Source organism: Dipteris shenzhenensis, chromosome 10, assembly GCF_047967505.1.
Source record: "Dipteris shenzhenensis isolate YYH24624 ecotype China chromosome 10, Dip_SZ_1.0, whole genome shotgun sequence".
Classification (NCBI taxonomy): domain Eukaryota; kingdom Viridiplantae; phylum Streptophyta; class Polypodiopsida; order Gleicheniales; family Dipteridaceae; genus Dipteris; species Dipteris shenzhenensis.
This window is the reverse complement of record NC_141605.1, coordinates 37,599,474-37,624,861: the sequence shown is the minus strand read 5'-3', so window position 1 is coordinate 37,624,861 and position 25,388 is coordinate 37,599,474.

Here is a 25,388-nt window from a genome sequence, read left to right as displayed (position 1 = left end):
GCATGGTGATACCCGGACGCACCAATGAGTATCGCCTTAAATTCTTCTATGCTCAACCACATTGAGGGCTAGCAGACCCTCTCTATACTAGAGAGGATGTGCTGGGGGGGAAAGATGTGACACCAAAAATTGATATTTTTAATTTGGCATTGGTATTGTTTTTCTCTATGTTTGATAAGAGTTTGAGTATCAAGTGATAGCCTAGCGGCTCTCACTTATTTCTATTTTCTATGATATTGTATGGGATGGAGAGGATGAGTGGAATGGCTCATTGTAAATACCATAGGTATGAATTATAAATACCTTGGTATGAGGTGAGAGTTATTTGTGTATGGGATATTATGGAGTTTTTAGAAAATAGGAAGAGTGAGTCATATAAAGAGGTGGGCTCATGTCCATGTGTTCCAATAATATAAGAGAGGCCACATGCCAAGCGTGTGGAAGGCATGTGGAGGAGTGTGAAGTCAAGAGGAATCCTTCTAGCACTCCTATGTGGAATAAGGACGATGTGAACATGTAGAAAAGAGAGGGTCCCTATGGGCTCCATGTGAGGAGACTCTTGACTTTCTCAATATTTTAAGAGTCTTGAGCATCTTTTGATGGGACACATGGCAAGAGTAGCCAAAAAGGACATGGATGGTGACATACGTGCTTATGTGATTGATGGGGAAAGGAATCTACAGGGAGCAATTGTAAATGGGTGAAGGAGGGTAACAAAATCTCTATAAAAGGAGCCCTCCTCTCCCTTGTTCATCAATCTCTTCCACCATTAGGCCTCATGTTGTTGTAGCTCTAGTCTCCGCAAGCCTCTTTCATGAGCCTTCTCTCCCTCTTGTAGATATTCTCTTATGTAGACTCTTGAGTCCTTCTCTCTCTAGTTTATTCTCTCTCTATGAGTAGTCTTGGAGCTTCTGCTCCCTCTTGTATGTATGAAACCTCTTCTTCTCCCTTGTGTTTGTAGTGTTGAAGTGGATTCTCACTCTATTTGTAATGAAGGTCACTTCAGGTTCTCTCTCTCTTGAGTGTCTCTTCCCTTTTCTTTCTTTCAAAGCCTTAAAAGTTCTTTCTATTCGGCTGCTCACTTTGCATACATGGTCCCTCTGTTTCCCGAGCCACCATGCAAACTTCTTCCTCTCTTCTAGGCGAAATCTATGAGGGGTGGATCGTTGATGAAGGTGGAGTCTTGAGGGAGCATCCTGCTCAGGCGAAATTAGCATGGGTGGAGGGTAGTTTTCATGACAGTTTGACCCCCTGTTAGTGTTTTGCTCATAACTTTCTGTTCGGTAGTCTGATTGTAATAAAATTTATATCAGCACAAATTTCTCTTCAAGACGCACATTTATATGTGATCAGATCTTGAATCAAATACTGCTGCAAAAAGTTATGAGTCTCTGTGTCTAATAGTTTGTTTTCATGATAGTTCTTATCCTCGTCTAGTAAACTGTCCATAACTTTTTGGCCGCTTCTTTGTTTCTTATGAAACATATGTCAACGTAAAGCTCTCTTTAAGGTGCATGTTTGTATGTTCTTAGATCTTGAATCAGATGCTGCTACAAAATGTTATGAGTCTTTGTGTTTGATAGTCTGTTTTCATGACAGTTTTTACCCCCTTCCAGTAAACTATCCATATCTCTTCAACCGTCTGTCTTTTTTCAATGAAACTTATATCAGCATGAAGCCATCTCAAGGCGCATCTCTTTGTGTGCTTGAATCTCTAATATCATGTCTCTACTGAAAGTTATAGGCCTCTGTGTCTAATGATAGTTTGTAGAGTGTTTTGAGCTAAGTGTAAAGGTGTCTATGAAGGAGGTGCAATGTTTCCTCAGAATCTACCCATCTGACCCAATCATCCCCTTCAAACTCCTTGATATATATCAGTTCATGTCATGTTGAGCCGCAAGATCTTCTTTCAACAACGTATCGCTCTTCTCTTTGGCGTAGACCGGCTCACTGAGATTATGGCCTCTGCTGATCCTTTCCTTCTCCCTATGCTTGATTGCAACATCACTTAGGATGTTACCATCTTCATTCTCATCTGAGGGAGGAAAGTATGGTGTGGTATCTTGGCATAAAAGATTCTTTCTAATGTCCCATTCTCAATGATAAATATCTTTGGCTGTCAGTTCGAAAGCAGCAGGAAGTGAAGAGGTGCGTGAAGTTTATTACCCCCAACTTCATGTCACAGCACCCATCTTCAATATAGGTGGCTTTTTATCCGGATTGTTCTGATCCAAGATTGTGGTACATGATCCAAGTTGCACCACAAAGTAAGCAAATTTTTGAAGATTAAGATGTGGATATGGAGATGCGACTACCAGTGCCAAATCCAATTGATCCAGATGGATTTAAAAAAGAAGATGAAGATTATAATATGAGCCAAGAGGAAGATACATGTGCATAATGGCATCATATAGGAGGAAGATAGAGATCATGATATTGAGGAAGAAGATGACGATCATCAAGAATCATCCGACTTTATTGAAGAAGATGATCAAGTCTATGGTGAACGTACGATGCCGGAGTACGATGATGATATAGGAGATCAACTTAGTATAGAGTTGGAGATAGACTTGTTTGGCACACTAGACTTTGAAGCCAAGTGTCAAACATGGACATGAATATATGAGCTTCAAACTTGATGTACATGCTCTTGTACCTTTATTCTTTCAAAGGATCAAACATGTATGAAAATAAATTTTTTTGGTCATTGGGTAAAACTATCTTTAAAGGTCGGTATGGGGAAACACTTTGTAAAACGTTTATAAAAGTGTTTCTATATAGCGATGTTTATAAAAGTGTTGCTATATAGCGACACTTTTTAAGCCCACTTTGCATATACTGATGATTAACGCCCCATGCATGCTAAACATCGGTGCTTAACTGTCAGAATAAGGCCCGTGTGTAGTAGTGATTGGTGCACTTTTAGCATATGTGCATGTGTTTGATAGATATGATACTTTACCCAATCCTTAATGAGAGTATGATCCTTATTCCTTTAAAGCTTTATGTGGATTGGATATAATTTTCATGGTTACATTTCTGAATCTTACCATGCATCATGCATGAGTCTTAAAAATATGCATTTGTGTGCTTCTAATATATGTATGTGTGTCGAAAGGCTATGATATTTCGCCAGGGATTTGCAGGGGAATTAAAATGGGCATGTTAATTCGGTGAATTAAAACGTTTTTAACATTTTTTGACCCCCCAAGAGCGATCTAAACTGGCACCGCCATGTTTTTTTAATGGGACCGATGACTCTAGCCCATTACCATGCGGTAAAACCACCTACCATGTGGCACCATGGCTGGTATACCACCCGATGTTCACCTATACCATGCGGGGATGTATACACCGCATGGTCCCAGACATATACCATGCGGGTTTGTGGTATATACCGAGAGGTATTATAAACATAACACACTGTGCAATTTCTTATATATATTTTGCGCTGACCTCGTACTATTCAAATTATTGAGAATCTAGCTCTGCTTAGAGTCTCGAAAAAAACAAAGGACAAGAAAAAAGGGATAAAGAAAGCTTCCAAAGTAATTTGTGAGTTTTTATATCCTTTGAAAAGGTGTCCAGTGTCGGTGGTGGGCTTGCTTAGGCTAGCTGATATCTACCCACACTAGGATGCAAAATGGATAAATGTATAGTGCTAAGTTAACGGTTTATCAGTGATTTGAAAGATTATTTTTTAAAGAATGTCTTCATGTCAATATATTTGAAGTTATTTTCACAAAAAGAAAAGGAAAAAAGTTTTTTTTGTAGACATTAGCTTTTAGAATTTAGTGAAAATACACATTTTTTATAGTTTGCTAGCTATATAGCCTATAAATTACAAAAAGTAGTAAAATATATATATGAGATTGATCGTAAGAATCTGTGCACCAGTGGGGAGTCCACTTATGCCGACTTGTAACTACTCAAATATGGATACAAAATACCTTTGAATTATGTGCCAGTGGGTAGTCTGTATATGCCGATTGGTAACTACTCGCACATGGATGTGAAATTGAAAATGATATATTATAGTTTATATGTACTTATTAGGCAATAGGAAGATGAAAATACTTGCCTTTTGTCAGTTGCGACTTGCATTCTCTAGTTGATAACAAGATATTAAAAGTCTAGCCGATTAGGTAGCTCGCAATTGCCAGCTTGTATCAATCCACACATTATTCATTAGAGATCATTACATACTGTAAACACACTATTCAAAAGTTTTGGACTTGTGTAAAGTCCAATTTGAGAAATGGACTAAAAAACAGTCCAAAAATTTTGAATATACTAGTAATGTTGTTTTTTTAACTAGATTTGACAACTCAAAACAAAAGATTTGGTGATTAAGTACTAAGAACATCAATGCATAACCAAATCTCTTACAAAGGTGGTCTACATAAACATCTTCATAACTTCTTATGAATTGAGCTACTATCACCTAAGAACATCAATAGATGACCAATTCTCTTAGAAAGGTGGTGTAAATAAACACCTTTATGTATAAGTGGTGTGCACATACCTTTATGACCATTTCTTTTAGAAAGATGGTGTACATAAATCCCTTAGAAAGGTACTGTACATAAATCCTTTTATGTGTAAGTGGTGTACATATACACCTCACTTGGTATTAAAAAATACCCTTCACTATAAAAATACATTGACATAAAGTTTAAAATACAACATTACGTATAAAATGGACCTCATAAACAATCTTTATACACAATAATGAGAGTAAAGAAATCAAAAAATTAGTTAACTTTTTATTAAATATTTGCTTTACATAGAAGTTCAAAATTTGTGAAGTTCAAAACTTGTGATTACGAGGTGATTACAAAGCTGTTAGCCATCATGTTCCTCAGTACTAATGTCCTCAATGCCAAGCCCTTGACTACTAGGTTCCTGACTAATAGGCTGCTCTAAGACAGTACCAATGTCCTCAATGCACCCTTGACTAATAGGGTCCTGACTAATAGGCCGCTGTAAGAGTGAGTCTTAGTAGAAGGTCCTCAATAGTTTGCTCTTCAGTTCCAAACACCTGGCTAGTAGGCTGCTCTAGAGTCTCATGACCAAGTTCTTGGTGAGTAGGGTCCTGGCTACTAGATTCCTGACTAGTAGGCTGCTCTGGAGTCTGTAAGGTCATGGTTGAAGAACCATCTATGCCTCTTGGTAACTTCTCCTGGTCATGCTTTGCCTCGTCCGTACATTCTTTGGGTAAGGCTTCCTTGCTTGATACACTTGCATGTCCTTCAACCAAGATCAAGGGTGCCTTCCTCACTTTTAATTTCAAGGGAAGTGCTTCCACCTCTTTAGCCTTACCTTTTCCTATGATGTGATGTACTACTACTTCTTGCTGCTGCGGGCCTTCCCGTATGCACGGGGGATTCACTAGTAGTAATAGGGAGATGTCACCTACGTGCAATAAATATATGAAAATTCCCCTTATCTACCCCCTATTTACGGGACCTTACCTTATGAAATGTACCTTCCTTCCATTATATAACCCCCCCTCCCTTACACTCACGTGGTACCACATTCTAGAATGTACTTCGAGTCATCGTTAAATATGCATACATAACAAAGGACCTGTTGAAACTTTTCCATCCACTCAATCTATGGCAAGTTTCCTTTTCTTCCCTCATCAAGGGAGATCTTGCAAGCTTCACAAAAGTGTTGCCCATCAATGGGCTCAAACCTGCATCTTTCCAAGAATCTATTCTTTGCCAGCATGTATCTCTTCTCGATGTTAGTTCCATATCGGCTTTGGTACAAAGCCTCTCCATGAACAAAATCACTCCTAAAGTTCTCAAAAGCATCAAGAAAGTCCACGTGCTTTTGAAATGTGACATCAGGCAATGTAGGATCATCTTCTTGAAGTCTCTTAAATGCCATAGGATGAAGACTGATATTAGTGGAAACTGCAATTCTTGTTTTCCTCATATCTTCATACAATTTACATGCAAATGTCTTATCTAGCTTTCTTTATTTCTTTGATTTGTGAACAATGAAGCTAGGTCAATAAGCATTGTGGCCACACTGAATTGTGAAAATCCCCAAATGTACCCCTCATCCTCTGGAGGATGTAAGTCTACCCCTTATAGAAAAGTCTGCAAGACTTGTATCTTCTTCTTGTGGATCCTCCTGATCATCAATATCCAATTTTTTTCCTGGTTCAAAATAACCTGCACTTGAACAATCTGCACATGGAGTAGGAGTTATTTTGGCTCTCTTTCTCGGAATAGCTATGGAACTTGAATCTACTCCACGATCGCTCCTTGTTGTTCCTGTAGTTGTAGCAGTTGATGGTGTAGGTACAAATGGAGATAGTCGTAGATATTGTAGTTACTCTTGCTAGAGATACCGTAGTTATCACCACCGATATTGGTGGTACAACTTAAGGGCTACATGTTATAGATGGCATACTTACTACTGGTACAACACCACCACTTGGAAATGCATCCCACATTTTCTTCAATGCTTCCAAGGCACTAAGTAATTCTTGGGATCCCTCAATTGAATCTGGTAAGGGCTTTGAGAAGTGCTTGTGCGTAGCTCGTAACTTGTAGACCACATCATCATTCTTCCCTTTGCACACAACTTCTATCAAATTGTTTTCTTTAATGTTGATGGTTGAGACCATGCCACCATTTCTTACTGCCTCTGGAGAATATTTCACGCTTGACATATTCTCGGCAATGATCACCAAAAAATACTTTGATTTGTGCAGTATAAAATACCAAGCATGTTCAAGATATTTGAAAGACACCTTGAAACCAAAACTTGAAGCCATAGTTTTTTGCAAAGTAATCAAAAACAAAAAATGAGAATTACAATGATTTTCAAACTAAAAATATTTAAAAAATTGCTAATTAAATATTTAAATATTAAAATTTAAAAATTAAAAATTAATGAAAATTTCAACAGCTCAAATATATTTTTGAAAATATATTATTATATTTCTAGATGCTATTTTTTTATCTAATAATTTTTACATAAATAATTTAATTCAAAATATTTTATAAACATAGATAAAATAATTTAATTTAAATTATCTAAAATCTTATTTGATTTTTTTAAAATTTTATTTTATTTATTTATATATTATATATCTAAATTTTAATTTAATTATTTTAATTAAAATTTTTTAAATTTTATTTATTTATTTAATTTTAATTTTTAAAATTTCTATTTGAATTAAATTAAGTTATTTTATTTTATTATATTTATTAAATATATTTATATTTTTTTACATTTTATTTTATTTATTTTAATTATTTAAATTCATTTATTTATTTAAAATTTAATTTGTTTAAAAAAAAATTTCGCCTTTTTTTTTTGTGGGTTTTTTGGGGAGCCCCAAAGGGCCCCCACTTAAGGGAGGGTTAATCCCCTCCCCTAAGGCCCCTTTGTGGGTCTTGTTGCACGCAACAGGTTCCCGGGGGGGTTAATCCCCCCTCCTCCCTCCTCCCTCCTCTCCTCCCCACCTCCTACCTCCCGCCTCCCTCCTCTCCTCTGCCTCCCCGCCTCCCCGTCTACCTCTCCTCCCCTAAATCGCTCCCCGCCTCCCCGCTCCCCCAAAAAAAAGGCGCTCCGCCTCCCCGCTCCTCAAAAAAAGAAAGGTACCGAAGGGGAAGGGGAGGGAGGGAGAGGAAGGAGAGGATTCATAATCAAAGGGGGGAAGCAGGAGAAGAGGGGAGGGGGAAGCAAGAGGAGAGGAGAAGGGAGGGGAGGGAGGAAGGGAGGAGAGGGGAAGGGAGGGGAGGGGGGAAGTGGGAGGAGATGAGAAAGGAGGGGAGGGGAGGGGAAGGGAGGGGGAGGAGAGAGGAAGGGAGGAGAGGGGAAGGGAGGGGAAGGGGGAAGCAGGAGGAGGGAGGGAGAGGGGAGGGGGGAAGCAGGAGGAGAGGGAAAGGGAGGGGAGAGAAGAAGTAGAAGGAGAGGGGAAGGGAGGGGAGAGAGGAAGTGGGAGGAGAGGGGAAGGGAGGGGAGAGAGGAAGCGGGAGGAGAGGGGATGGGAAGCAAGAGGAGAGGGGAAGGGAGGGGAGGGAGGAGAGGGGAAGGGAGGGAGGGAGGGAGTACCTAGGTGCGGAGGTGGTGGAGGAGCTCCAAGAAAGTTGTGAGAGAGAATGAGGAGAAGTAGAGTTTTATTAAATTTTACACACGTGCTTTTAGCATGTATGCTTTTCTTCCATGTGTATAATACTTGTAAGTTGGAGAATGAAGAATTAGATAATGTATTTGTAAGGTAGGTATTTAAAACCATAGAATTTGGAAGAGGTTTAGCATACTTGGTTATCTTTGTTATTACACTATGTAATACTTTGCAAAACCTTAAACTTTGTTTAATGCTTTGCACAAAACTATAGTTCCATTGAATCCATATCATTTTTCTACTTTAGCTGCCACCAGATATCCATGGTATGAATCCATGATATGTAATATCTATTTCTTTTAAATATTTCTTATCACATACTTCTTCATTTCTTCTGATACACCATGCAGCATGAATGTAAGAAAATATGAATCGGTGTGCTTTTAGCCTATGTGCTTGTCCCTAATCAATAGGATACTTTGACTAGGTAGACTTATAATTACTTAAAGTAAAGCCTTTCCAAAGGATCATACCTAGTATTGGATATAAAGAAAACACTTTGGAAAGCATATAACATATAGTCTATATATACCTAAACTAAATACTTTGAAATGCATATTTTATATAGTCTATATACCTTAAATCTTACACCCTAAATCTTAAATGCTAAAGCTCCCTAAATCTTAGGTTATACAATCTAAGCTCTTAAACTTATATAATAGTTCTAATCTCTAAACCCTAAACCCTAAACCTTAAACCCTAACCCCTATAGCTTAAATTCTATAACCTAATTTCCAGATCCTAAGCCCTAGATTCTAGACTCTAAGCTCATGACCTTATATACTAAACCCTAAACCCTAAATCCTAAACCCTAAAACAATAATCATAAACCTTAAACCCTAAATGCTAAACCTTATCCCTAAACCCTAAACCCTAGATCCTAACCCTAAAGCCTAAATCCTAAACCCTTAGCCCTAAACCCTAAACCCTAGAAGCATAATCATAAACCCAAAACCTTAAACACTAAATCTTAAATCCTAAGCCCTAAATCCTTAACCCTAGATACTTAACCCTAAACCATAAACCATAACCCTAAAATACAACCAAATTTTAATGATTTTTTTAAATTTGTGCAATAGGTTTGATATATCTCCCAACCTATTGTTGCAAGTGGAACAGGTTAATGGTGCACCCAACCTATTGCAAAATTCAAGGAATTTTCTTGATTTGTGCAACAGATTGGATATACCCCCGAGCCTGTTGCTCAAGCAATAGGTTGGGGGTGCACTGGGGTATATATCTAACCTGTTGCACAAATCAAGAAATTTCTTGACTTCAGGCTAAGGTATATATCCAACCTGTTCCACAAGTTAAGAAATTTCTTGACTTGTGCAACAGGTTGGATATATATCCCAGCCTATTGCTTGAGCAACAGGTTGTTGCTTGAGCAATAGGCTGGGGTATATATAATTTCTTGACTTGTGGAACAGGTTGGATATATACCCCAGCCCGTTGCTCGAGCAATAGGTTGGGGTGCACTCCCAACCTATTGCTCGAGCAACAGGCTGGGGTATATATCCAACCTGTTCCACAAGTCAATAAATTTCTTGATTTGTGCAACAGGTTGGGAGATATATCCAACCATCCAACCTGTTGCACAAATCAAAAAATTCATTGTGGTTGTATTTTAGGGTTAGGGTTTAGGGTTAAGGATTTAGGATCTAGGATTTAGAGTTTAGGGTTTAGGGTTTAGGATTTAGGATTTATTATTTAGGAGTTTAGGATTTAGGATTTAGGGTTTAGTAATTAAATGTTTAAAGTTTAGGATTTACGATGGTTAAGATGTTTTGGTATTAATTGTTTAAAGTTTAGGATGTAGGGTTTAGGTTTAATGCCTTCTCTGCTAGTTTTGATATAAAAGTTATTAAGTAATAATAAGCTCAATGATTATTTATTGTGTCCTTTTTTGAGTTGCTAATCTATTTTTGTACCTAAAATAGGTATTCACCCTAACAGAGAGTATGGATGTGGTGTTATATAAGAAGAATGAATGGGTGGCTTTTGGACGAATTCACAGTGTTGATTCTATGAATGTGTGTCATTTCCAATGTTGTGGTGAGAGAAGATGTGTAGTGATAATCACCAACATTGTAAATCATGAAGTACATTTAAAATATCCACATGGAGACTTTGAAACATTGGGAGATATCTTACAATGTGACAGATTTGATATGCAAGCACACAAAATACTCTGGGACCAAGACAAAATTATTCCAAAGACGTACTTTCAAGATATCAAAAAAACTTATTTTGAGGGGAAAAAAGTAGAGATGTTATCTTGCTCCGAAGAAGTTTTAGCAATTGGCAACTTTAAGGGCTATGCTCAGAGTTTTCTCTATATAGAGGAGATAATTAAGTTGACTAGTGCAGGTGTCATTCAAAATCTCGGGGGGGTTACTCATCATATGTAACCCTATCACGTGAGTTCAACAAAAGGATATTTTTTATTTCTAAAATTTACAGAAATAAATATATACATAAGGGACTATTTAAAATAGTTTTGGAAAAAATTACAGATTTGTATAGAAAAGGGGTACATTTTATTAATGAAAAATTTACACAGATAAGGGGTTTTAGAAATATGCCTTGAACGCACGTGGTATAGAGGGTTTATACATAGTGACCCCCCCGAGTTCAAAATGCAATGGATAGTACTTCACATCTAGACATCCATAGTACTACGTCTCATCTACAAGTTCATAGTACTTGTAAATGAGAGTTAGCTTTCTTGAAATCAAGTTTGCCCAAGACATTTTCCTTCAATGTCATGGAAGACACAATAGAATATTATCAAAAGAAAAGGACTATAACACAAATGGGATCCAAATTGATAAGAAGCTATAGTAGTGATCAAGAGTATCATAGTGTCATGCTCACAGGTATTGAGGACATTATAGTAACAGATGTTGATGCAGAAAAGGTTTCTTGTGTTGCAAGTGACTCAAATATACTCACTGGTATAGAAGACTTGTCTTGTGTTGCAAGTGACTCGAACAGGCTCACTAGTATAAGAGACTTGTCCTGTGTTGCAAGTGACTTGAACAGGCTCACTGGTATAGAAGACTTATTTTGTGTTGCAAGTGACTCAAACATGCTTACTAATATAACAAACTTGTCTTGTGTTAAGAATAATAAGATGGGACCACAAAGAAAAATACATGCAAAGATCGATGGGATAAGTGATGCAATAACAAGAATTTATGATATTAGTGACAATCATCATGATGTTACCACTCAAATGCAGTGCAAAGGGGGTAGAGAGTCTGAGAATTGTCATGTTTTTTGTAATATTGTTGCTAGCATGCCAGAGAATATACATGGGAGAATCTTGAGTTATGAAGGAGAAAGAGTTCAACCAAAAAATTGAAGAGGCATTGGCAACAAATTGACATCAATGGACATGTCTACTAGATTGCCATTTCCAAGATATTACAAGGCATCAAATAATTATCAAGCCCACATAGCATTTGATTATAGAGATGAAGATTCAAAGGAAATGGATTCGAGGTTTCATGGTCTTACAACTGGAAAATGCAAGACACTATTTACAAACTGTACTACATCATTATTAAAGGAAAAGTCTGTTCCTATCTAGTTTGCTGTGTACTCTTTATTCTTTGTTCAATTTCTATTCCACTGCGGCATGTAATTTAACAGATTATTACGAGGTGGATGCCATGGTGAGTGAGGGAGTAAGAGAAGATCTAACAAGCATGTGAAAGCGAGTGAGTGACTTGTTATTGAATCATTTAATTATAACATGCTCATGACAACCACACCATAAAAGAACTTATCCAACTAACATGATTGTGGATTGACCACCATTGATTAAATTTTACAAATAAAAATGGCAAACTTTGACAAATTGTTACATTTTTAAACCCACATTAACATTTTTCAAAGACATTAAACTTTGGCAATCATAGTGTGTGCCACTGTGGTCATATGGGTCAATCTCAAAAAAGATGTAGCTTTTATTCAACAACATGTCTTCATTTCCTCAATGGATCGCATTGCCACATCATCGTTTACATTGAAACTATGCAGTTTTGTTAAAATTGCTCCCATGGAAGGTGGCTCCTTTGGATCAATCTTGCAAAGTGTGTTCCCACAATCAACTGAGAGCTTGATTGCAATGTCTCCCTTCATGAAGTTATCACTGAGAGCATCTGCAGCATCTATGAGAAAGTTGGCAGTTTGCCAAAATAGCCATCCAAGGACAAAGCAATCTAACTTTGATGCCCATGCACCCTTGGAATTTGCTCGAGTAGTAGTACTGGCATATAATTCCAATGCTAACCATGGAATTTCCCTAGGAGGAGCAGAGTCTGGGTCTTGTGGATATCAATTTTTGGTCTAGTGGACTCGGCTTCTTCCCCAATCAATAATCCCAACTCGGACAGACATGTCATTCATCATCATGAAGTCCAGCATGTAGTTGGTTGCTTGCAGATCGGTGTGCACATATCTTTGTTTGTAAACTACTTTCAAAGCACTAGCAATAGAAACAGCAATGGAAAATCCATGATGACAAAATAACCTTTCTCACAACCTAGTGAGTGGAGATTTCTAGTCAAAGCTTGGTTCTTCTCTAGGATGTGTGGTCTTAACCCATTTTGCAAATGTCCCACATCATTGTGGGAGACACATAAGCATATCGTGCACACTTCCACCATTAAGAAAGGGAGTAACGAACCATAGCTCTTGGGTGTGATGTTATGGATAAATTTGACTAATGAAAAAGGCATAAATATGTGTGTGTGCTTGTATGTGTGGAAATAGTATAATAAAATATGGAGTGCAACGAGCCTAGGGTTGAGTTGGCAAGGCATGACCATGTGCCACCCTTCCACGTAAGAGGACCCATAAGGTGTGTTGTACATAATCTATGGTAGTAATATTATAAAATGTAAGGTGGCATGGCTCCTTCATGTGCCACCCCTCCACCTAGGCTACATTTAGTGAGATATGGCCCAAAGTCTATGGGAGAAGTAATATAAAATAGATGGAGATGGATATTATATTGGGTTCTCCCCTCCATATAGGATAGGCCCATGTGGGGGAGGTATAGATAGTCCAAGGATGCAAGTTAAATAATGGGGAAAGTAGGGTGAGGTGGCAAGATTCCTTGTGCCAACCCTCCACTTGTCCTCCTAGAGGTTTGAACATATTATAAAATTGGCAGAGACCAAGGGAGTCTCATAGACTTGAGATATTGGGCTTGATTTATGTGGAAAAATGAGGCAAAGGGTTGTCACACACAATTGAGAGTGCGTAACTGCCTAGCCCACATGGGAGACTCTTCCACACACACCATGCATGTGGGAGGATGCATTTATTGGAAGAGACCCCCTCTCTTGGCTATAAAAGTAGGGGGCTATTCCTTGATGGGACATGCTCATTCTTGTAAAGCCACCTAGCTAGTACTTTGGTTTCTCCTTTCCTTCCTTTCAAATAAAGCATGGTCATCTTCCCTTGATGTCTCCATCTTTACATTCCTCCTCCCATCATGTACATGCTCCTCTTCCCCCTCTCCCTTTCCCCTTGTGTCATAGTCTCCCTCTTCATTCCCTCCCCTTCTAATTCCTTTTTTCCTCCCATGATAACGTTTCGCCCTCACGTTCTCCTTTTCTCTATGGCCCTCGAGCGTCGCCATGCTTATCCTCTAGCCTCTGGTCCTGATTTCTTTTCTGGCTAATAGAAATGGTGTGGCTGCTAAGATCAAAATCTCCACAGCTAGTGGTGTAAAACTTGTTACTCCTATGACTGGGTGCAGCTCTGCAGCCTCTTCCATGCACAGTTATCTACTTTTGCACCTCCAAACTGTGTACCTTCCCTATCCCTATGGCTATAAGACTTCCCTGCTTTTGCACTTCCAATCAGCCTGCATTCTGCTTACGATTCCCACGTGTATTCTGGCTAGTGAATCTTCTGCTCGTATCGATCGCAGCTGCAGAATTGCAATATCTGTGCTCCCGCATGCGCATTCGCGCATCCACTGTGTACACCCGCACGCATCGCAGATAGATCATGATAATTTTTTGAGCTCCCATGTCCTCTAGTTGCAGATAGTTTTTCTAGGTTCATGCATCTACTGTGCACCCACACGACAGTTTTCTGGGCTCCTGTGTCTTCTGGTCGCAAACAGTTTTCTGAGTTTCTGCAAAACTATAACAGATCCCGCGCCCCCCCTCTCTCTTCTCTTCTTGTTCTAATCCTTCTCTTTCTCTTCTCCTTCTCCTCTCCTCTCCTCTCTTTTTATTAAAGAGTAGGATTTGAACCCAAGACCTCCCCCTTCACGAAAGGGAGACTTATCATTGGGCCAACAAGTTGGGAGTGATGAAAATGTAATGATTTTTGCTTATATATTGAAATATCACGAGTTATAACTCTCTAACTGTGGGGAGTTTACTCATGCTGTAAAAAGAAAAAGTACTTCATTTCATGTGCTCTGTTCACATCTCCTACTAGATCACAAATTTAGAACTTTTCCAAGTCCACTTCATAGACACACGCCACACGACGAGGGTGGATATTTATGTCACTTCTCGATGAGTTTAAGGATTTGATGCCTGGTCCTCCGCTCATTACAGCTACCAATTGTCAAGATCTCTTTCTTGATCTTCAACGGCTAATTATCCAGTGCATTGTTCAAGGAGACAACGGGTGGGATGATACATCGTGGTTGATTCAAGGTGAAGAACTATTGATACGCTGGGAGAACTTTGATTTTAATTCTACTCATTCTGCGGTGATCAAGCTACTTGCAACTTCAGAGGTAATTAAAATGATATCCTTCATCGAAGGGTAGGATGCTTCCCAAACTTGGGGGGAGATTTGGTGCATCTGCTTGTTAATTCTTATGGATAAGCTCATCTTGAATGGTTTATTCTCAATCTCACTACAAAGGTTTCTAGGCCTCGGCTATGGTTGGTAGTTTCAACCAAGGAATCTATTTGTACCTAATCAACCTTTTGTGCCTCATTTTGAGCTTCAAGTTGTAATTCTTTTTGGTCTAAAGATAAACTATTAACAAAGGATTGCCAGTTTATTTGGTGCTGAATGTTTGGCTCAAGTATTGAATTCTCCCCACCCTCTCCTTCTACCTATCTTGGACTACCAAGAAACTTGGGATGTTCGGATTTTAGTCTTGGGGTGATGACATCTTGGATCCTTCAATTTGATGGAGCTTACAAACCTTCAACCAAGGCTGCTGGCATGGGTGTGAAGCTCACTTCACCGGGTGGTGAGGAGTATTGTTATAGCAAGTCTGCACCTGCAAGTACACGCAACCAAGTTGAGTACTCGGCACTCATTTTTGGGCTACAAAAGGCACAAGAGCATCGCATCAAGCAACTTGAGGTGCAAGGAGATTCTCAACTAGTGTGTGAACAAGTTAGTGGAAGGTCGAAGGTGTGGAGCAAAGGCTTGGTTCCATAACATCAACAAGCATTGGAACTGTGCCAACAATTTGAAGAGGTAAAAATTCAGTATATCCCTCGAGCTCAAAATATAGTTGCTGATTCCTTGGCATGTGAAGCTTGTACTTCAATCATGCATGATGCGAGTGGAAGCACCACCCCAACAAAGCTGCAACCCATGAAGGAGGGTGATCATTTGCAAGGAATGCAAAGGTTGTGGTCATCATGAAACTAAGTGTTGGGCATACTTGATATGAGTTTACCGACTTTGGAAGATCATCAGAAAGGTCCTCAAGGACATTGCTCAAAAGAAGGATGCCAGACCGCACACCCCTTGAAGAAATAGCATGGTGACTACAAGAACTAGAAGAAGCTAAAGGTGATGTGCAAGCTCTCCAACTATTGACATTTGTCATGGCATTCTTGTTTGCCTTGATGAACAACCTCATGCAGCACCGCGTCTCTAACACTCGCTTGTAAAGATGGCTGTGATATCATGAGGGTTGGTCCTTTTAAGATTGTCTATGAGGTATTTTATGCTGAAAATTCTTCCCATGTAGTATTTCACAATACACCAGTCACACCCTACCCTGCCTATGTGTGCTTTGTGTATGTATCTTCACCTGATTTTTATTGCAAGCTTCCCCTTTCCATTGTTTGCCAATAGATAAGACTCATTTCATCTCTCTCTTTTCCATTTTCCAAGCATGGCAGACATTCTTGTGTTCTGTGGATGGGTTGAAGAAAATCCATGTGAGTATTTTATGGCCTTTAAGCGCTGTTGTGTTTCTCTCAACTTTCTTACTGAAGATAGCTGGTTGTTGGTTCTTCCACAAGAGGCAGACTGATGAAGTTTAAGAAAGCTGGCCTCGTTTGACTGCAGCATTGGTCGAGTATTTTGGCAAAGAAGAGGAGCCTGAGAATGTTCATCTATTGATAGCGAGGTTGAGGCAAGAAGAAGGAGAGACAGCACGTCGATATGTGGATCGAGCGGCTAGGCTCTTGGATTGCCTAGTAGCTATGTATCTAGATAATGAGGGGTTTGTTGCCAGAATGACTCAGTATGTGTTGAGCCATATGGTGTCTGGTTCAGCTGATGAGTTTTGTCTCAAGTTGAAGTGGGAGGACCCGAAGACCATGGAGCATGCAAAGGCAATTGCAGTAAAGTTTGATAGAATGTCTAGTGATTTAGTCATAATTCCTCTTTTCCCTTTTTCAACGATAGTCAAGGTGTCTCATGGTGGATCCATCTTAGCAAAACCTCTTCCTCCCACATCTTCTCCCCCTCCTCTGCAATATGTATCCTCTACCCCTATTGGTGTACCTCCAACCCCTGATATTGTCAAGATTATTGATGAACTCTGCATTGAATTGATGGAATTAAAAAGTAAGGCTACTCTTGCTCCACATGATAAGTCCCAATTGGTTTGTCACAGTTGCAATCAAAAGGGGCACTACCGCTCAGAGTGTCCAAATGTTTCTCAAGTGCATCTCATGGAGACTTCCACATCAGTTACTGGGGGTTCAGATAATGATGAGATTGAATGTGGCAATGATAGTGAATCAATTCCCTCTGAAAGCTATAGTGAATCTGCAAATGATAATGAGCCATATGGACTTCACATACCCTACCAGGCTGCATTGAATCCTTCAGGTTCTCTTTCTCCTCCGTTGGATTTTTCTTATGATAAAGAATTCGAGGGTCTTGATGGACTGTTCGATGATGAAAGCATCAATGAACTCGAAGTCTTGACAGTAGGGGCCGACAATGGTGAAATCCTCAACCCTTCCTCTCCCCTTGATATTGTGAGTCTCTTGGAACCTGATGTGATTATATGTGGTGACAGCATGGTAGAGATGTTTGAAATGTGCTCAAAAGATGCTTTGATGGATATTGAAGAACAATGCAACCAAATATGGGTTGAGCTTATTGATGAGAAAGTCATGGTGTTAGATGAAGTGTTGATCAGTAAGGATGAAGTTGAGGCCAAGAAGTTGATGGATGTGATGCATGTTGAAACGGTCTTGATGGTATCTCTTGATGATTTCACAAGGTATGATCCCATGATTGATTTGGAAAGGAGCTCTGAACTATTCTTGCATGAGTCAATGTGGGATGGTGTTTTCTATCAAATGATAGATTTCCATCCATATGGGGGGGGTATGTTTTGGAGGTCCTTCCATCCCAAACTCGGGGGTGACTGACCCGCTCCTATGTGCTTTGATGCAGCATCCAGGTTTTGTGGCCCTTTTGAGTAGTAACCAGTTTGTATTTGATCCAAGGCGTGAGGAGATGGCAGTGACACCACAGATTGTTTTTGATCAAGGAAAGTATAATGGTAAAGGAACATAGACTCTTGGATCTACTGAGGTCCAAGATCATTTCTAGAAACCACATGAGAGGAAGGTCTTCAACCAAAGGGATCTCAATCTTTTCCTTGTTGTGTTTTTTTTCCCAGGCATGAAATTATATGCATTCCTTGCCTGGGGGGGGAATTGTTATGGATAAATTTGACCAATGAAAAAGCCATAAATATGTGTGTGTGCTTGTATGTGTGGCAATAGTATAATAAAATATGGAGTGCATAGGGCCCAGGGTTGAGGTAGTAGGGCATGACCATGTGCCACCCTTCCACATAAGAGGACCCATAAGGTGTATTGTACATAATCTATGGTAGTAATATTATAAAATGTAAGGTGGCATGGCTCCTCCATGTGCCACCCCTCCACCTAGGCTGCATTTAGTGAGATATGGCCCAAAGTCTATGGGAGAAGTAATATAAAATAGATGGAGATGGATATTATATTGGGTTATTCCCTCCATATAGGATAGGCCCATGTGGGGGAGGTATAGATAGTCCAAGGATGCAAGTTAAATAATGGGGAAAGTAGGATGAGGTAGCAAGATTCCTTGTGCCAACCCTCCACTTGTCCTCCTAGAGATTTGAACATATTATAAAATTGGGGGAGACCAAGGGATTATCATAGACTTGAGATATGGGGCTTGATTTATGTGGAAAAATGAGGCAAAGGGTTGTCGCACACAATTGAGAGTGCGTAACCACCTAGCCCACATGGGAGACTCTTCCACACACACCATGCATGTGGGAGGATGCATTTATTGGGGGAGACCCCCTCTCTTGGCTATAAAAGGAGGGGGCTATTCCTTGATGGGACACGCTCATTCTGTAGTACTTTGATTTCCCCTTCCCTTCCTTTCAAATAAAGCATGGTCCTCTTCCCTTGATGTCTCCATGTTTACATTCCTCCTCCCATCATGTACATGCTTCTCTTCCCCCTCTCGCTTTCCCCTTGTGTCATAGTCTCCCTCTTCATTCCCTCCCCTTCTAATTCCTTTTTCCCTCCCATGATAATGTTTCGCCCTCACGTTCTCCTTTTCTCTATGGCCCTCGAGCGTCGCCATGCTCAGCCTTTAGCCTCTAGTCCTAATTTCTTTTCCGGCTAATAGTGACTACCCCCATACTCAAGAGACGGCTCTATGGACAACTGTCATCACTAGCTCATTCTTTAGTGCCAGATAAGCATGGGAATCATCTCTATCACTCCTCTTGCTAGCATACCACTACGTTGGTCTAAGACCTGGGACACCCACAATTTGTATCCTGAATACCTTCCCTTCCCCACCCTTGCCCACCGATTCGTGCAAGGTCAACACTTGCGATGGAAAGTGTACTATGTGGGAGCACATGTCAGCAAATGATATATATAGTTCTATCTGTGCTCTCCCTTCAACTTGGCCTGGGTCAGCATTTGCTTCTGGACCATCTACCATCTTGGTCATATGGACCAGGGCATTGGTTGTTGCCTTTCAGATGAACCTTTTCTCCTTCTAGTTTTTTCTAAATTTAGATAGATATGACACCTTCCATTCAGTTGTCTAGAATGCAAGCTTCACCTCTCCATTGATACATTTCTCACCTTCTCGTATAATTTCCATTGTCCTACTAGATCTCCAAACACTCTAGGGATAAATTGATCAAGTATCACTTTAACCTCCGATCGTATCATTGGACCACGACCGCGCTAGCTCGTGTAAAGAAGGTCAAGTATTCGAGATATCATTTTATTATGTCGAAATTTTGAGCTTGCATGGGCTTGGATTTCTTCGTCACTCAATCCTTTCAAGTGCTTGATCATTGTCTTATGGGCAAGCATCTGAATCTCAGTCTTCACCTGCTCTTGCCTTGCCATCAAAGATGGGTATGTAGATAGTGTAGTGATCTAGTGCATGCAACAATTGTTTTATAAGTGCTCAAACTTCAAAATAAATAACATCCAAAGTACACATGCAAAATTGCAATGCTGGTGCAAACTAAATTTCACTCAAAAGAATTGTGAAACATGTAACATCATGAACGTTTTTGAAATACTTCGGATCCTTAGAAATAAACTACTACTTTCCAAGGTAATGGCATATTACGTCAAGTAATTCATGATCTTGTAGCATAATCTACTACTATAGCAATCACTACGCAATCTTCTACTATTATAGAGTGAATGCCATAAAGTCACTATCGAGTGTCGCTCTATTAGCTAGTGGAGGTAAGAACAGAAAATATATAACAACATCACATAACCAAGATGATCTAGATTAGCTTTGCCAATCACACATCCAGTTGGGAAGAGGTTTATCGAGAGCAACTAGCCGGCAAAAGAGGTCCATCATCTGGATAAAACTCAGCTCTACTAACACCTATCTACATAAATAGATATGATATATAAGAAGATCAAAGTGGGGCGACCGACTAGTAGATGCGAGCCATCACTTGGCTTCAATCTTTACTATTATACACATCAGTCGAGGTGAGGCGAATCCGATCAGCCAAAGTGGATCATCTCCTATGTTAGACCTATATATAGCTTGCCCTAACTTGAACTAGGTCTCACCTATATATATGTAACTATTGATCAATATGAATCAATCTTTGGGAGTCTATTTGGTGTGTCTATTGTCTCTTCTTCTTCTCTCTCAACATGGTATTAGAGCTACAAAGGTCTTGCTATTATATGCTCACTGTAATGAAGAAAGACAGGAAATATAAGTTGTTGATTTGATTACATAGCGCTTTCAATATCTCATCGCTTATTGTCTCTTGTTGATTTTGACATGTCTAACTTGATGTGGTTTTTTGGAGGTCTTCTGGTGCAAATTTGAGAAAGTTATCAGTGGTAAATGGATCATACATCATTTGCAGAGCATAGCTCTCTTCATGCTCTTCATTCTGAGCACTTAAATGCCCTAATCAAACTTTGAAGCAAAAAGTAACGTCAGTTTTCGTGCCGACTAACTTTTTCTTGGTTTTGTGATCGCACACTCGTACTACTTTTTGCCAAGAATTTTGTGGCTTCATGATCAGCACAATCGTAGTGCTTTTTGCCAAGAATTTTGTGGCTTCATGATCAGCACAATCGTAGTGCTTTTTGCCAAAAATATCTCCGTTTTCAACAAGCTTTGCTTTTCTCCCAAAATATCATGGTTTCGTGATCAACAAGCTCAAAGCGCTTTCTTGGCATGTATGTTGTTTCTAGTATGCTCATGTCTCACATTCTATCCTTTTTTTTGGCATATCTTGAGTTCTATATTTTCAGAGCGACCATTGTATTCTCGATCATTGATGTGAGCTCTAACAAACATATTCTCGTGAAGTATGATGGAAATGTCTATAATCATCAACGGCTTTCCTTCTGGCCAACGATATGTTCCTCTGTTTCAAGGACAAGGTTTTCCTGGTTGGAAAGTGAAGATGTTATTGATACTTGAAAGTGATAATCTTTCAAATATTGTTCTTGGTGATCTCGTTTTTGTCCATCTCAAAGCAACTACGAATCATGCTCTTGTGAGTCAAAGGCCCTCTCTTTGAACAATGGAGATCTAACTCTGCTGATTGGCATTCTCATGATAAAGTAGCTCATCGGTATATTTTAACTGCATTTCTCTTGCAACATAAGTCAGAGGCCTTATCAGTATTCAAGCAATATAAAACTAATACGGAACTTCATACTGGTTTTTGGATCAAGACCCTTCGTAGTGACAATGGTGGAGAATATATTTCTAATCTTTCTAATGATTATTGCATTGAGTGTGGCATTCATCATGAATATATTGTTCCATACTCTCCTCAACAAAATGCTCATGTAGAGCATAAGAATCGCACTTCTCTTGATGCTATGCGATGTATGCTCCTTCATTCTAGATTATCTCGAAGCTTTTGGGTAGAAGCACTTCTAATAGCCATCTTTGTGCAATATCATCTTCCTACAATTGCACCTTCTAGTCAGATACCAATCACACCTTGGATAGGGGAGGCTCCTTCTATATCACATTTTCGAACTTTTGGTTGCATTGCTTATATTCTTGTACCAAAAGAGACACGGAAAAAGCTAGATCTTCCTAGAAAAAAGGTCATATTCATTGGATATTCTCCAAATTCTAAAGGTTATAAATTCTATGATCCCTCTTATAAGAAGGTGATAATCAATCTTGATGCCATATTCAATGAGCAGTTAATGGAGGGACATGGTCTACCAAGGATGCAGAGGACACTGAGTCCTTACTTTCTTCCTTTCCTTTTATATTTGATAATGATTCCACTTTTGATGTCATTACTACTCATTCATATGATGGCATCACTGCTTCTCCATCTGTAGAGCAATGTGTCGACAATCCTGATTTGCATCCTGCACATACACAGGCCTTTAATGATAGTGTTGATATTTATGTTGATCTACCTATTGATTTTGAACATGGTTCTACTCATGATTGTATTGATGAATTTGAAATCATTGATCATGCAATGGTTGCTCATGAAGACCCTACTACTTATATAGAAGCTATCTCTTCTGCACAAAAGAGTTAATGGCAAGAGGCAATGGGAGCTGAATATGATTCTTTGATCTCTAAAGGTAATGGGTTCTTACTGAACTACCTCCTGGTCACACTCCTATCAAATGTAAGTGGGTTTATAAAACCAAAACCAAAGCTGATGGTCATTTTGACAGGTTTAAAGCTCATCGGGTTGCAAAAGGATACTCATAAATTGCAGGAGTAGAAAATCTTATCCTCAGCATTTGATATAGTTGATCTTGGTGACATTCATTCATGTCTTGGTATTCAAGTTCAAGGATTTTGTCACAAGGGAATTCTGCTACTTCAACAAACAAAATTCATTCAAGGTGCAGTTCAAAAGTTTGGCTTGATGAATGCTCACTCTGCGACCACACCTTGTCTTGTGAGCTCTATCAAAATACTCTGATTGACTCATGATGTTGAGGTTTCACATCAACCCTATGCCAATCTTGTTGATTGCCTATAGTTTGTCAGTTTGAACACTCGACCAAATATTCTTTTTACTGCCAATTTTCTAGGTTAATATCTAGCTGCTCCCTCAATGCAACATTGGTTTGTAGCAAAACGTTTTCTAAAGTATTTGAAAGGCACTTCTGATTTTGGATTAGTTTATCGACGTCATATAGAATCATCTTCTATGATGTCTCTTGATCTTTTGGGATATACAGATGCAGATTGGGCAAGCTCTCACTTCTATATGTAGTCTCGGGGGGGTCACTCATCATATGTAACCCTATCACGTGAGTTCGACAGAAGGATATTTTTTATTCCTAAAATTTATAGAAATAAATATACATAAGGGACTATTTAAAATATTTTTGGAAAAAATTTACAGATTTGTATAGAAAAGGGGTACATTTTATTAATGAAAAAATTTACAGATAAGGGATTTTAAATATAGACCTTGAACGCACGTGATATAGAGGGTTTATACATAGTGACCCCCCTGAGTATGTAGTCTACAAGTGGTAATTGCTTCTTTATCAAAATGGTTGCTTGGTCTCTTGGGCAAGTAAGAAGCAATGTTGTGTTGCTATTTCTACCACAGAATCTGAGTATGTAGCAGCTTCTGCAGCCCGAGAATTGGTTTGGCTGCGACATTTGCTTGCAGATATTGGTCATCCTCCATCATCCTAGTACTCCTCTCAGATGTGATAATTAAAGTGCCATAAGTCTGGCTAAAGACTATGTTCAGCATAACAAATCCAAACATATTGCTATTCATTACCATTATGTCATACATGAAGTGAAGAAAGGGATGATAATGATTGAACATTGTCTCACTTCCCAGATGATTGCAAATATTCTCTTATTTAAGGACTTAGTGAGGCACACTTCATAGTGCTATGATTAGAACTTGTTCTTGCAGCTTCTCTTTTCCAAGATTAACACTCCTATGGGTGAACTTTTGTATATAAATGCACATTTGCATTACATACTTGTAAATAATTGTACAAATGATCAACTTGTATACTTGTATATAGGAGCTTGGGTTTTTCCCTTGTGCTCCCGAAGGGTTTTTTCATCCGTAGCTAGAGACCTTTGTTTGAGTGGGGGTGCTAGATGTTTATATAGCTTGCCCTTACTTAAACTAGGTCTCACCTAGTTACAGTATGAATCAGTCTTTCGGAGTCTATTTGGTGTGTCTATCATCTCTTCTTCTTCTCTCTCAACATCCTGGCCTCATTTGAGACATAAATAGACTTCTCTCCCTCTCTCTCTTTTACTCTCCCTCTCTCTATTTTCCTCTCTCCCTTTTACTCTCCCTCTCTTTCCTCTCTCTCTTTTACTCTCCCTCCCTCTCTTTCCTTTCTCTCTCTCTCTCTCTCTCTCTCTCTCTCTCTCTTTCAATCCCTCTCTCAAATAGCCTAGTGATTGTTAGCCAGGTGAGGTGAATCCGACTGGCCAAGGCGCGGGTCATCACCTAGTCCAACTGACCGACTATAAAGGCTCTAGAATCTCACCAAAAGGTAGAAAGCAGGAGTTGTAATAGAAAAGAGATAGGTTTGGCAAGGTGGTAATGGTGGGACAGGGGTCCTTTTATAGTACTTCTCACAGACACCGCTAGTAACAAGCATGCACCGCGTGGTAATGTACAAGATTTCTTATCCTTCCCAATCGGACGATGCAGGGTTTCACATGTGTTGATTGGACATGTACCACATGATACAGGGAGGTTACTAGCGATGTCTACTGGTGCCCTAAAATAGACCACGTGATAAAGATGACAGACCATGCAGGGCAAATGATACCGCTTGGTATGGCTAGATACCGCACGGTACGCATGTTATGGTACCATGTGGTAAGGGCATACACCGCATGCTGACAGCCGGTGTAAAGAACCATGTGTTTTTTGTTTAGTGCAGAAGTAGCAGAGTGGATAGTTGAGGCATCCTCAAGAAACTCTCATAATTAATTTGGAGACCTGAAGGCATTGGTTAATAACCCAGCGTTTTGTAAGAGGGTATCCAATGCAGTGGAAGCTATGAAGCCAATTTGGTTTGCAATCCGTAGGTTGGATGTGAAAGGGCCAACCATGGGAAGTGCTTATATGGCATGGTGGACTACTAAGGGGGATGCTTTGAAGGAAGATGTGAGGCTAGACGGTGGATATAGCGTGACTAAATGAATTGCATTGCAAAAGATGGTGCAAAAACGATGGAACCAAGCTCTCAACTCTTTGCATTATGCCACCCATATATCAGATCCACAGTGGTGGGAATATCACAAAGAGAGTGATGTTCAAATAATGCAATTGTGGCATGATCTTCTTGTACGTTTCTTTGAGGATAGGATAGAGTATGCCTCTACTATTAGGGAACTGTCAACTTTTCAAAATAGACAAGGACTATTTTCCTATCCAAGAATCAAAGAATTAGCAAAATATATGCCACCATGGAGATGGTGGGAAGAGTGTGGAGCATCCACACCTCATTTTGGCCATGAA